The following is a 13,586-nucleotide window of genomic DNA, read 5'->3' on the forward strand; positions in this document are numbered from 1 at the left end:
GGGCACCGCCATCTCAAGCACCGCTCCGCTGGGCCCTTCATCTCAAGCACCGCTCCGCTGGGCACCGCCGTCTCAAGCACCGCTCCGCTGGGCCCTTCATCTCAAGCACCGCTCCGCTGGGCACCGCCGTCTCAAGCACCGCTCCGCTGGGCCCTTCATCTCAAGCACCGCTCCGCTGGGCCCTTCAAATCAAGCACCGCTCCGCTGGGCACCGCCGTCTCAAGCACCGCTCCGCTGGGCCCTTCATCTCAAGCACCGCTCCGCTGGGCCCTTCATCTCAAGCACCGCTCAGCTGGGCACCGCCGTCTCAAGCACCGCTCCGCTGGGCCCTTCATCTCAAGCACCGCTCCGCTGGGCCCTTCATCTCAAGCACCGCTCCGCTGGGCACCGCCGTCTCAAGCACCGCTCCGCTGGGCCCTTCATCTCAAGCACCGCTCCGCTGGGCCCTTCATCTCAAGCACCGCTCCGCTGGGCACCGCCGTCTCAAGCACCGCTCCGCTGGGCCCTTCAAGTCAAGCACCGCTCCGCTCGGCCCTTCAAGTCAAGCACCGCTGAACAGGGCACCGCCGTCTCAAGCACTGCTGGCCCATTGGCAGAAGGGGCAGGGCCGGATCTGTGTCAGGCAGGGCTGCACGAAGCACTCTGGGCACGATGCCTCCTCCAGAGCCAGTGGAGTCTGTAATCCACTTGATAGACTGTGGCTTTGCACTACCCAGGATGGTACAGTGGGCAATCCACCCACTGTAGAGACTTGTGAGACTGTGGCTTTGCACTCCTCAGGATTGAACAGTGGGCAAACCACCCACTGTAGAGACTTGTGAGACTGTGGCTTTGCACTCCCCAGAATTGAACAGTGGGCAAACCACCCACTGTAGAGACTTGTGAGACTGTGGCTTTGCACTCCCCAGGATTGAACAGTGGGCAAACCACCCACTGTAGAGACTTGTGAGACTGTGGCTTTGCACTCCCCAGGATGGAACAGTGGCCATGGAGGCCCCTCGTGGATCTGGCGTCGTGGACTCATCTGGCTGAGGTGACCCCCCTTCCCCTCCCCCTGAGGTGCCTGTAGTTTTGATATCTGATGCCCCTGCAGTGTTCTCTCCAATGGATTCGGGTTTTCTGTGTGGGCTTTGCCCATCTGTTTAGGCCCATTGGCCCACGTACAATGGCTGATACACAATTTGGACAAGACAATTTACATATGTATATATAGTTATAGTTGTTTGATATATTTTTTTACTTAGCCGTACAATATACTTCAATTTTCATGATCATTTTATTTTGTCTTTGCATTCTTCCAGGGGGTTTGGGGGGTGTCACTCTGAGTTGTTGCTCTGCATTGATGTGTATGTAGTTGTGGGTGAGGGTGAGGGTGGGTGTGTCGCGTATGTGTGTGCCCGTAATCTTTTCTCCTCCCCCCTCTCCTGTGTCGTAGGTGCAGTACTCACCGTTGTCTCCTGCGGCGGCGTTCGTGCTCCTGGTAGAGGAGCAGGTAGACAATAGCTGGTAGGATGTGTAGTTCGGGTTCCATGCTGTCCAGATTCCTCGTGGAGTGTGTAGAGGTGAGCGTTTTCCGTTCGTACTGTCTGTTTCCGCCGTGTTTTTATCGGCGGGGCTCCGGCCCCGGAAAAGGTGGCGGATTGGTGGGTTGTGATAGGGTGGGCGGTACATTGTCTCCCGCCTGTCTGTTGGCGGTGACCGCCGCGCTGTTTGTTTGTCCCGCCGTGGCGGTCGGAGTGTTAAAGTGGCAGTCTCTGTTGGCGGTTCCCGCCAGGATCAGAATTCCATTTTTTTATCTGCCTGCCTGTTGGCGGGTTGGCCGCCGCTTTAACACCGACCGCCAGGGTTGGAATGACCCCCTAAGTCTGAAGTGGCAAAAATCACGTCCAAGTTTTTTCCTGTGTTGTGTGTGGAGTAGGGGCTGAGCTGTTGTAGGTTGTGTGTTTAGGCCAGTGAGGATGGTTCTGAGGTGTGGCATATTAGATAAACCATATGTTTATGTCACCAAAAATGTATAGGTTTAAATATATTGTAAGAAGGCTGGAGACTGTGTCTAGAGACGTGTCTGGGAATTTTCCATTGCTAGGTGGTTGTTTGTAAAAAAAAAAAATGTAGAAAATTACAGGAAAAGGTTGGGAGGTAGGGTTGCACCTGGCAAGGAGGGCCTCACAGTCTTGTAAAGAAACATCCTCAGTTTTGGTGAGATTTGTTTTTCTTTAAATATGATGGCTAAGCTGCCTCCTGTTTGCCTATGCAATTTTGTGTCACAGTGTCATAGCTTGGCGGAACGGCTTCATGCAATATTGATCTTATGTTGTCTCCTAGCCATGGGTTAGTAATGAAAAGTAAGTCAGGTTCTGTGTCTGAATTGAATATGGGGTAATTGTGTTTTTTACATGGAATGGGCATTTTTCAGTAGGCAGTCCGAATAATGCTTTTTTAAAGGTGGTGTGAACGTGTGCTGTAGGAAAGTAAGAATTGTCCTTTAAAGTTGTGGGTGGTGCTATTGGTGATGGTGTTATCTGTTGTAGAACAGAGAAAGTGTTGTTTTTTTCATTATCTTCCTCTAAAATGCTTGGAAAACATGTTTGCTTAGAAAACATGTTTAAAGTCTGAGTGTGTGAGTGGTGATGGGTCTGCTTGTAATTGAGGAGGTGGGCTGTGGTGTTGTGTCTGAAAGGTAGGCTTCTGCGATAGACAAGGGGGTGTGAAGTTATGAAGAGTTTCGTGGAGTTGCTTTATTTTGTGTATGTTGAAGGTCAAAGATGTACGGGTGAGGGGTGGGGTGGTGCATGAGGGTTATGCTTCATGGTTCTGAATTCTCAATTCAGAACCATGCAGTCACGATTGTAGACACGTGACTGCATGTTGTGTGTTTGTGGATTGAGCGGTTGGGGTCTTTGTTGCTTGAAATGTGTGAGGCAGAGATGGGTTTGATTGAGTGTCATTTTTGTTGGTATACAGAGCAAAGGTGATGTGTGTAGGTATTTTGGGATGGTTGGATGTTCTTGAATATGTGAGATGTTTTCAGATAATCTGTGTGTGTGTGTTTGGCTTTGTTTTGGTGGGTTAGTAGTATCTGATATCATGCTAGGGACTTTTGGTGTAGGATGTGTATGTGATGGACTGCTGTGTTCTGAATGTTGAAGTTGTGGGGGTGGGAATGGGTGTGAGAGGAGATACTTTGTGGAGCATGAGAGTGGGAAAACAGGGGTTTAGAGCCATGGTTTCGGCTGAGTTGGGGGAATACTTAGCCTTATTGGTGGCAGAGGTGTTGAAAAAGTATTGTCATTGGTTTTGTGTGACAAGAAGAGGAGAGTTTGGTGAAGTGACAGGATAGTGGGTCGAAGAAAGGGTTGTCAGGATTGGTGAGGGCAATAATATAAGTAGCCAGTGGGAAGTGGGAATGTTTTATTTGGAAAGGGTGAGTGTTTGTGAGATTGGGAATATGTGCAATGTGGATTATTGAGATATTAGCAAATGTGTTTTTGTGTTGTAGTACAGAACTGTGGTTTGTGTAGGTGTGTGTGGATATAGGGTTAGTAGGGTGTATAGAAGTGTGTTGTAAGAGTGGATTGCGTTTGGTGAGTGAGTGTTGGGTGCAGTGACCTTGTTTGTTAGGTGAAAAAGGTTATGTGTTTGTTATCAATTTTTGTGCATGGCAGTGTTTGTGGCGGTTTCCTGGTGTGTGTGTATGTAGATTGTGGATTGGCCAACATTTTTGCCTTCTGCCCTTTAGGTAAATGTCATTGTCCTCTGCGCCCTTAGTCTTGATCGGGCTGACACCCTGTGTGAGAAGGCTTGTAAAGGCTGGTGGTGAGGTCCTGTGACCCTCCTTCAGCCTTTTAGGCCCATCTGCAGGCCCAGCCAAGTGGTTGCACCAGCAACAACCAAGTGAGTGCACATGGAGGAGGGGTAATTCAGCTTTCTAATCCACAAGTCAAGCTGTGTCTGGGAGAGTAAGTAAGAAGAGGGAAATTGAGGTGGAGAGCAAGGAGGTGGGTAAAACTAGGTCTAGCAGCAGTAACGTTTTGTTAATAGCATGTCAAATTGCACAAAATTCACTAACCTGTATAATTTTTAAAAAGCACAGTTTGTCACAAAAAATCCTGCTATTTAGCTCTAGAAATGCACTTTGATTATAGTCTAAACAGTAAACAGATATTGGCCTGAATAGCAGATTCACTTAGTAATAAGGGCAAAAGAGAACTGTAAGTGAAGAAGCAACTGGACAGAGGGAGGTGGTTGGGGGGCAGAGGAAACAGACGGTGCAAAGAGGAAATGTGGGTTCAGAGCAGAAGATAAAGAGAGAGAAAGCAGAGCAAAGAAAGGGGAGCAGAGCTAGAAAATGGAGGTGGGGCTGCAGGGGCAGTGTGGGGGTGAGAGTGGAAAAGGGGGTACAGAACCACAAATAAATATAGGGAACACAGAATCTCTAAACTGAAAAAGCAGAGCAGAAAAAGGGGAGCTGAGCTAGCACATAGAAGGGGGCTGTGGAGAGCAGGCCGAGGAAAGAGAGAAAAAGAGGGTGCAGAGCGGAGGTTAAAGGAGGGGACAAGAGGCTGGAAAGAGAGAGCAGATCAAGGAAAGAGGAGCACAGCTAGTAGATGAGTGGGGCTGATCGGGCAGCGTGTAATGAGAGAGGAAAAGGAGCTGTAGAGCTGATATTGAAGAGACGGAAAACAGAGGCTGCGAAGAGAGGAAGCAGAGCATACATCGGAGAGCAGAGTTAGACCACAGAGGGGGCAACGGGGGCAGTGCGGAGTGAGAGAGGAAAGGGGTTGTGGAGTTGAAGATGGAGAGGGGACACAGTAGCTGAGGGAGGCAATGCGGGATGAGAGAGGAAAAATGGGAGCGGAGGATAAAGAGAGGGAAAACAGGCTGGAAAGAGAGAAAGGATAGAGCTATTACATACTTCAGCAAGCAAGACTTTTTTCTATGTGTAGCAATAGAACACAGAGATAACAGGGTCAGAGTCCAAATGGTCCAGTGAGTGTGACCAGAAATCACAGAGTAACATGCATTACACTGTGTTATATTTTGCAAACCGTCAGACCTGGGTTAAAGCCAAATTAAGAGAAGGAGTTAAAGGCCTCCTTCTACCTGGAGGTTTGCAATGTAGCACAATGTAATATGAATTTATAGAGCACTCTAATAATCAGGAAATTGGCTTTTAGGCGCTGGAAGCCTAAAACTAACTATTAGAGACCAAGGACAAAGGATATCATTTTAAATTTAAATCTCTCGTCAATAGGCATCCAGTGCAGGTCTCAAAGCTTGCTGGAAATAGAGCAGCATTTTGGAAGGTTGTGTAGCATCTTAGCCATAGCATTTTGAGCAGGGGTGAGTTTCCTAAGGAGATAGGAGGGTAAACCAAGCTACAGGGAGTTGCAGTAATCGAATCTCCATGTGATTAGAGCGTGTACCGCAATCTTTTGGGCTGTAAAGGGAAGAAACGTGGTCGCTTTCCTCAACATTTTTATCAAGCTGAAACAAGACAGAGTAACTGGTGTAATTTGAAATGCGAAGGAGAGCTGATTCATCAAACTTGACACCCAAAATCTTTGAAGAATCAGATGGAATAGGATATGGGCCCACTTCTGCAGACCACCACTTGTCAGACCCAAGTTGAGTGTTATTTTCCAAGAAAACAATATATCAGTCTTTCCTGAATTCAGTTTTAGGCAGTTATTATTCATCCAAATGAAGTCTGGGGGAAGTCATTGCTTGAATCTGTCTCAGACGGAGGTATTTATGTTGTTGAGAGATAAAATGATTTGTGTGTTGGCAGCAGGTGACAAACCGTTGAAACCAAAGCTATAAATCAGTATCACTAGTGGGATCATATAAATATTAAAGAGCGTAGGGCTCAATGATGACTCCTGAGGACCTCCATGAGTTAGCAGCATTAGAGAAAGTAAGAGCCTAACAGCCTGAGTTCTACTGACAAGGAGGCTGGAAATCTAAGAAATGGCTGCACCTTCAACTCCAGTCTCTTGTAGTCTATGTAATAAATTGGGTGAGAAATGGTGTTGAATGCTCCCAATATCCATTATAGCTCTAAGATGGTCGGGCAACGTAAGAAGAATAGATTCTATGCTCTGCCCAGCACGGAAGCGGAATTGAAGAGGGTGAAGAATATTGTTAGTTGTTATGTAAGAAGACCGTAGTTGATTTATGTGTTTCTCGAGCATTTTTGCCAAAGCTGGGAACAAAGATATAAGTTGGTAATTCTCAAATTCTGTGGGAGCCACACTGGGCTCCTTTAAAAGAAGGGTGACCTTGGCTTGTTTCCAGACTAGCTAGAATGGTGGAAGTATTTATAGAAGCATTGAGTACCTCACATAAAATAGGAGTGATCACAGACTCTCCTAATTTGAGATTTGCAGCGGGCACAGGTCCAAAGGGGATCAAGACTTTGTGCTCACGATAAGTCTTTCATGTCCTGCGGGGAAATGGGGGTAAACCTAGCCAGATAAGAGGCACTCAGATGAGTGTGGTTGGAAATAAGCACCTCAGGCTGAGAATTAGCTGAAGGAGAAATAAAAGTCCCATGTATATCAAAAAGTTTGACTGAAAAAAGTAGCTAGGTTGTGGCAAAGAGCTTGAGAATCAACAGGGTTCAAAGTGACAGATGTAGGGTGAGTCATGGATTTTACAATGCCAAACACCTCTTTGGCCTCATTTTTTGCAGATTTAATCTTGGTTCTGTAGAATTTAGTTTTGGTCTGTTTAATTTCCTTAACATAAGTTGTCCTAGCAGAGCAGCATTGTCTTTTTTACTGATGGTTTTCGAGAAGGTTTCCTCTTTCTTCCAATTGATGACAGAGACATTTTTGGCTATCAGCTCCTCAGTGAACAAAGGAGACTGTTCACCATGCTGTGAGACCGTTTTTATTAATGGGACTAGCTTGCCAAGGGCTGATGAAATCTAATTACGATATACAATGACATCTTCATCAATGTTTCCAGAGAGTAAAGGAAGGGAGAGCTTGATAAATGTTCGGTCCGTAGATGCTGGGTATTTTCTTTTGATAAAAGTGCTCATATATTGAGGTCCCACAACTGGTGTGAGTGTAAGGGAAGGGCTGGCAAGGTGATCAGATTATATAAGGGTTAGTGAGGTGTCACAAAAAAGATTATCAGGGTTAGAAAAGATCAGTTCCAATGTATGCCCAGCTATGTGCTTGAGATGAATCACACCTTGAGTGAAATTAAAAGCTGCATAGCTTCTAATAGGTGTCTGGTGGTAGAGTCCATGCTTACAACCACCCAGCAACTAAAGCCACCTCAAATTATAAAATTTGGGGATTTGCTGCTAAAAAGGGAAGAGTGTCCATAAGATCTTTAGAAAAGGTGGCAGAATAGCCCATAACTCTATAAACGAGGGACCCAGATATGGAATATGTAGGGGAGAGTCGGAGATTAAATACAAAATCTTCAGTTTGCGCAATACCGCAATGAGCTGTTTGAAAACGATAGCAAGTCCACCTCCATTCTTTTCAGGGTGGTTTTGATATAAAATCGCACAACCTAAAGGTATCACTGCCCCAATATTTGGTGCTGAGCATTCCTTAAGCCATGTTTCCGCCCAGGAAAATGGCACAGGGGACTTCTTTTTTAAATTAAATGTTGTACTTTTGTTACAAAATAGCCAATGAGAACAATTTAAAGACATTGTATTCGATGAGGAGGGAAACATATAAGACATTGCATTATACTACAAGTTCAATTGGCATGCACAGTGCTCTCCCTATGCGAGTTATGGTCACAGTAGACTGTATAGTCTTGTTATTCATACAAGAGTGGCTGCAGGCCAGAGCTGGTCACTAGCAGAGGATGCAATTAAAATGCGGAGGAAGGGATGGTACATAGGTGTAATGGGTAGCACCTGGATGCAGTTTAGGTTGCAGGGGGGACTAGCAACTGCAGGCTACAGTAGCTCAAGGGGCTAGGAAGTTCACCGATCTTCGCTTCTGATAATCAGTGGTGGCTATTTGGGAAATGCAGACTAAAAGAACTATTCAGGAAAGAGGTGGGGGGAGAGTGAACTCTGGGCTTGGGATTGGGAAGGAGAAACTGAGGACTAAAGACAGGGAATAAGAAGCCACATGGCTAGCTGAAGCTCCCGGTGACCATGAAAGCTAAGGGTGGAGTGGTTCAGGGGTTGTCTTGGCTGTGTTGGGGGGCGTGTCCTAAAAGGGATGTGACAGGATGAAGAGTGGGGGGGTAGGTCTCTCTGAGGAGCGTAGTGCTTTTCTGAGGCTAGTACTGAGGGACTATTCTGTATTCGGAACAGTAGGAGGAGTCATGTGTGTAGCCAACGGGGCGATGGGTGTACCGCAGCACTATTCATGCTGGGGTAGGCTCCCCGCTAGGTAGGGAGGGTCCTGTTATGTGAGGGTTCAAGACAGTATAGTAGCTCAATCTGAGGAGGTTCCATTAGGAGACTCACCCACTGTCAGCTCCTTGTACTGTAGTAACGTTACATCCCATGTTGCTGCAATGGGGCGATGTTGAATGCGGCATGCTTCTTCCCAGTGGAGCACAGAGCTCTCTGCATCTCCCCATCGGGAGACCGCCACATGGATCTGGACCAGATCTGGAGGGTGTGAGGCCTCCCAGTGAGTAGCTAGGAGAATTTGTCTAATAAGAGGGCCAGATTAGCAAATCGGGCTTGCACTTAATGGTGCTTCCGTCACCGGAATACTCCCACGGAGGTGGCCTCTCATGTTTTCAGCACGTTTAGTTCCATGACCAGAGTGATGTGTACCTTATCACAGAAGTGTGTTGATGCTGGACAAGACCAGAGCATGTGTTGAAAGTCTGTTGTGGGACTTGAGCATCTCGGGCTGGTGAGATGTGCTGTGGGGAATATTTTCTTAAGGCAGGTGGGGGTCAAGTAGGCCCGTTGAAGACTCACATACTGAATATTGTTTAAATGTGCATTGCAGGATACTTTTTTAGGGGATTCCAGAGCCCTGGTCCATTCTGAATCATGGAAATGTCTCCCAATATCTTCTTCCCAGCACTATAGGGTGTGAATAACTTCATGTCTAGGTTGTTCTGCTACAAGGGGTTCCCAGAGAGAGTGCATGAAGGCCATTAGGAGCCCGTACATAAGGAATTGTCAAGGAGGGGTGACATATTCATGTTGAAGCTGGTCGAACAACAGGAGTTGCCCATCTCAAAAGAGGTCCTCCACCATGTCAATCTGTGTGCTTGCCATTCAACTAGCTGATCTGCGGCAAGAGGGCCTTGCTGGGGAGTCCACATAATGGGATGTTGGGGGTGTAGGGTACAATCTTGTTAGTTAGGTGAAAGGTTCTATTGAGACACCTCCGTGCCAAACAGCCAAGCAGTGACCAAGTGTGATGCAACTTGATGGTGGGATGGAGGAGCTGCCAGAGAATGCATGTGGGGAGCGGGCCAGCCTCAGTGGTGTTTTTGAAGGTGTTCATGCCTGCCAACCAGTGAGCCACCCACTGGAGTTGGGCCTCTAAGTAGTAAGATTCAAAGGAGGGGACTTCCAGGCCTCCCTGACCCCCTGGCAGCTGTAATTTGTCTAGGGCAACCTGTCACCTACCGTCGTTCCAGAGCAAATCCCCTATCAAGCAGTCAAGGTCATGAAAGAAGCGGCATGGGGGAAAAGACCAGGACGTTAACAAAGTAGTATGGTTGCTGGGGAAAAATGATAATTTTTGACAATGCAATCCTGCAGGTAAGGGCTAATGGAAGACGCTGCCAGAAGCGCACATGGGACCGCAGAAAAGCATACACTCTTTTCAGATTGCCTTCAAACAAATCATCTTGGGAATGGTATAATCTAACTCCTAAATATCAAGGAGCCATGGCCTGCCAGGTTAGTGGTGTGGGGTCAAATGTGACTTGGTGCAGTGGAGTGTCGCTCCGGAGTGGGAAATTGTATGACGTCCCCCAATTGACTCAATTGACTCGAAGTCCAGCTGCTGCTTCGAAATCCTGAAAGGCGGCTGCCAGAGAGGAAGTGTCTACTAGTGTGTCCCAAATGTAAAGCAGGATGTCATCAGCATATGTTTTTTTTTAGATATATTTTATTGATTTTATATTTCAGATATACATTACAAGTCGTACCATCATCAATCACAGGATTACAATATATCTGCTTAAAAGAAAACATGTGATAACCTTACCCCCCTCACACCACACACGTCACGGACCACTGTTAAACCTTCAACATCATTCCTTACTGCGTTTAGCGAAAACCTTAAGCGTGTGCTAATTAGCTGATGGGTAGACCCCATATGTGGCTAGTATGGGCCTTTTGTTGCTGGGGCTGTATCGCCAGACGTGCGGTGATGGCTCGGAATAGGGCCTGTCGCTGCCAGTGAGAGCGGAGAGTGGGTGCTAGCCCATTGTGCTGTATTTATTCACGTGTATGCGGGTCGATGGGCAACTAGCTTGTTAGGGGGAGGGATATGCAAGCCGTTACGGCTTTGTGTGTGCCGCGCGTGGATTGTGCAATTAGCGGAAAGTGCGTAAATGGAGACATGCTGTCTAATCTATCATTGCATTCCCGGCTCATGGGGGTTTATCATCATTTTTGGCCTCGAGTTTAGCTACTAGTGTATCCCATGCAGCACTTCCTGTATGCTGTTGTCCCTCTCGCGCCATCTTTTTCAATACCTGATGTTCCGTGCGGGCCCAATGTAGTGTTAATATGCTCCAAGTTTTCCGAACGGGTGCCGTGGGCGCCTTCCAATGCATAGCTATTAATCTTTTGTACATTAAGCAGGCTAGATCTATAAATTTATGCAGGTGTCTTTGTTTTTTGGATCTTGTCCTGAGCCCCAGTAGGCAGGATTTGGGTTCTGTTGACAGAGTTAGCCCTGTTAATTCGGAGATCTCCTGGACTACCTCCGACCATGCTTTTTGTATATTGGGGCACTCCCAGACCATGTAATAGAAGTGAGCTAGCGGCGCTTTACATCTAGGGCAGGACGGGTCAGAGTCCGGGAACATGCGCTTTATCCTGGCAGGGGACAGATATGTTTGGTGTGTGTAGTTGAACTGGGTAAATCTAAATCTAGGATTCCTTGACACTCCACGGGCGTGGTGTAGGGCGTTCTGCCACTCAGCCTGTTTGATCTGGTCAGGGAGGACGGAGTTCCATCTCTCCCTTGCTTTCTCCCCATGCGGTTCGGGAGGTTTATTCAGGATTTTGTATAGGCTAGATATTACTTTTATTTGGGCGTCATATTGTAGAATATGGTGAATTGTAGGAGAGGATTCTGGTTCACAGTTGCCCTGCCCCCATGTTTTTTTAATTGCGTGGCATATGGCATGATACGTCAGGAATTGGCCAGAGTTTATCTTGGTGAGATCCTGTAGTGCCTCGAACGACATGAGTCTTCCATCTTCAAAAGAGTCGCCCACTGTCTGCACCCCCGCCTCTGTCCACACTGCTGTTATTTGCGCGCACGCTCCCGACCACTCCAGGAGGTGGTCCAATGGGATATATGGAGAATAGGGGAGCACGAATCCCCCTCCCTGCACATATTTGACCCAACAGGCGTGCGTAGCCGCCATCAGTGGGCTAGCGTTTCTTGTCTTGGGGTGTTTGGACGCCAGCCATTGCAACAAGGGGACGCCTTTCAGCCAAGTCCTCATCCACGTTGCTTCCGCCAACGCCGGTCTGTGGATCCAATTCTGAACCCACTGCAGCTGTGCGGCTGCGTAGTAGCGTTCAAAGTTGGGGGCCCCAAGGCCCCCCACTTCCACCGGACGCTGCAGCATGTGAAGAGCCACCCGAGCTCTGCCCCCGCCCCAGATGAGCCGCCGCAGGACTGAATTCAAATTTCCAAAGAAGCTTTTGGGAATAATGATCGGTAGAGCCGCGAAATAGTATAATAGTCTGGGCAGAATCAGCATGTTCGCGATCGCCACCTTCCCTGGTGGGGAGAGCAGCAGTTTATTCCAAAACTGCAACTAACCTTTTATAGCGGCCAGCGCCCTGCCCAGGTTGCCGTCTCTGAGATCTACTGTGTCATGGTATATATTAATCCCTAGATATTTAAACGTTGCAGGGCACCATTTTAAGCGCCCGAGTAGGGGAGACCCTTGTCTCTCTTTGCAAGTGGGAACGCACATGACTTTTCCCAGTTCACCACTAAACCCGACAGGTCTCCGAACTTGGCGAGTAGTGATATTACTGAGGGGACAGCATCCTGCCCATTGCGAACATATATTAATGCATCATCTGCATATAACGAGATTGTATGGTGGACCCCATTTCTAACTACCCCCCAGCTGTGTGCCATGGAACGTACTCTTGCCGCAAGTGGTTCCATTGCAATTGCAAATAACAGTGGGGATAGTGGACATCCCTGTCTTGTAATCGAAAAACTGTCGGAGATCACCCTGCCCGTCTTCACCCTGGCTTGAGGGTCCGAGTATAGTGTCCGAACCCATCGTATGTAATTGCGGCCAATTCCCATGCGGGCCATTGTGGTCAGCAGGTAGTCCCACTCGAGCGTATCGAACGCCTTTTCAATATCCAGCGAGAGCACCATTTCTTCGTGTGCATCTGGGGGGGTGACACCCATTATGCACAATAATCTACGGATATTTAAGAAGGTGTTACGCTTTGGTATAAAGCCATTTTGGTCGTCGTGTATTATAGTGTGCATGATAGGGGCTAGTCTATTTGCCAGAATTTTGCCTAATATTTTACAGTCTAAGTTTAGGAGCGATAGTGGTCTGTAGGATTTAACTTCTGTGGGGTCGCTCCCTTGCTTGGGGATCACCACTATCAAGGCTTCTCTCTGCGATGAGAGGAGGTTCTCGATTGCCCACGCTTCCTCGAACACCTTCAGCAGATGGGGTTTTAGGGAGGACGAGTAAGCAGTGTAATATTCCAGTGGGAGGCCATCCGCGCCAGGTGCTTTATTCCTGGGCATCTGCGCTAAGGCTGATTCTATTTCTCCCAGTGTTAAGGGGGCTTCTAACAATTCCCTGTCGGTTTGTGTTAGCTGTGATAGGACAGAACCCGACGGAAAGGATTTGAGTTGCGAGGGGGTGCACGAGGTTCGTTTGGTGTATAGCTGTGAGTAGTATTCTCTGAACCTTTCATTTATCTCAGCTTGTGTAGTGGCCATGTCGTGTGTGTCGGTTCGGATGGCCCCGATTGGGGGTTGCTGTCTATCCTCGCATAGTAGCCACGCCAACATTCTGCTTGACCTGTCCCCTTCTGTTTTTAGACGCATTAGGTGATAGTTATAATCGTGACAACGGAGTTTGCTGTCTGCCTCATTGTATTTTGTGCGCCTTGCTTTTAGGACTGTGTAAGGGATCTCGCCATGTGCTACTTTTTCTAGTTTGCCAATTTCCATCTGTAGTGTGCGTCTTATTCCCCACGTAGACGATATGCATAAACCGCGGACCACTACCTTATGTGCATCCCACTCTATCGCGCGTGACGTGGCAGGCATGGCATTTGCCTCCCCATATTGGCTTAATGTGGACTTCAGCGTTTCAGCAAATGCTTGGTCCTACAGGGCTGCTACTTGAAATCGCCAGGTGGGAATCGCCTGCCGCGTCTTGCCCCA

The sequence above is a fragment of the Pleurodeles waltl genome, chromosome 3_1 (genome assembly GCF_031143425.1).
Source record: "Pleurodeles waltl isolate 20211129_DDA chromosome 3_1, aPleWal1.hap1.20221129, whole genome shotgun sequence".
Lineage (NCBI taxonomy): Eukaryota > Metazoa > Chordata > Amphibia > Caudata > Salamandridae > Pleurodeles > Pleurodeles waltl.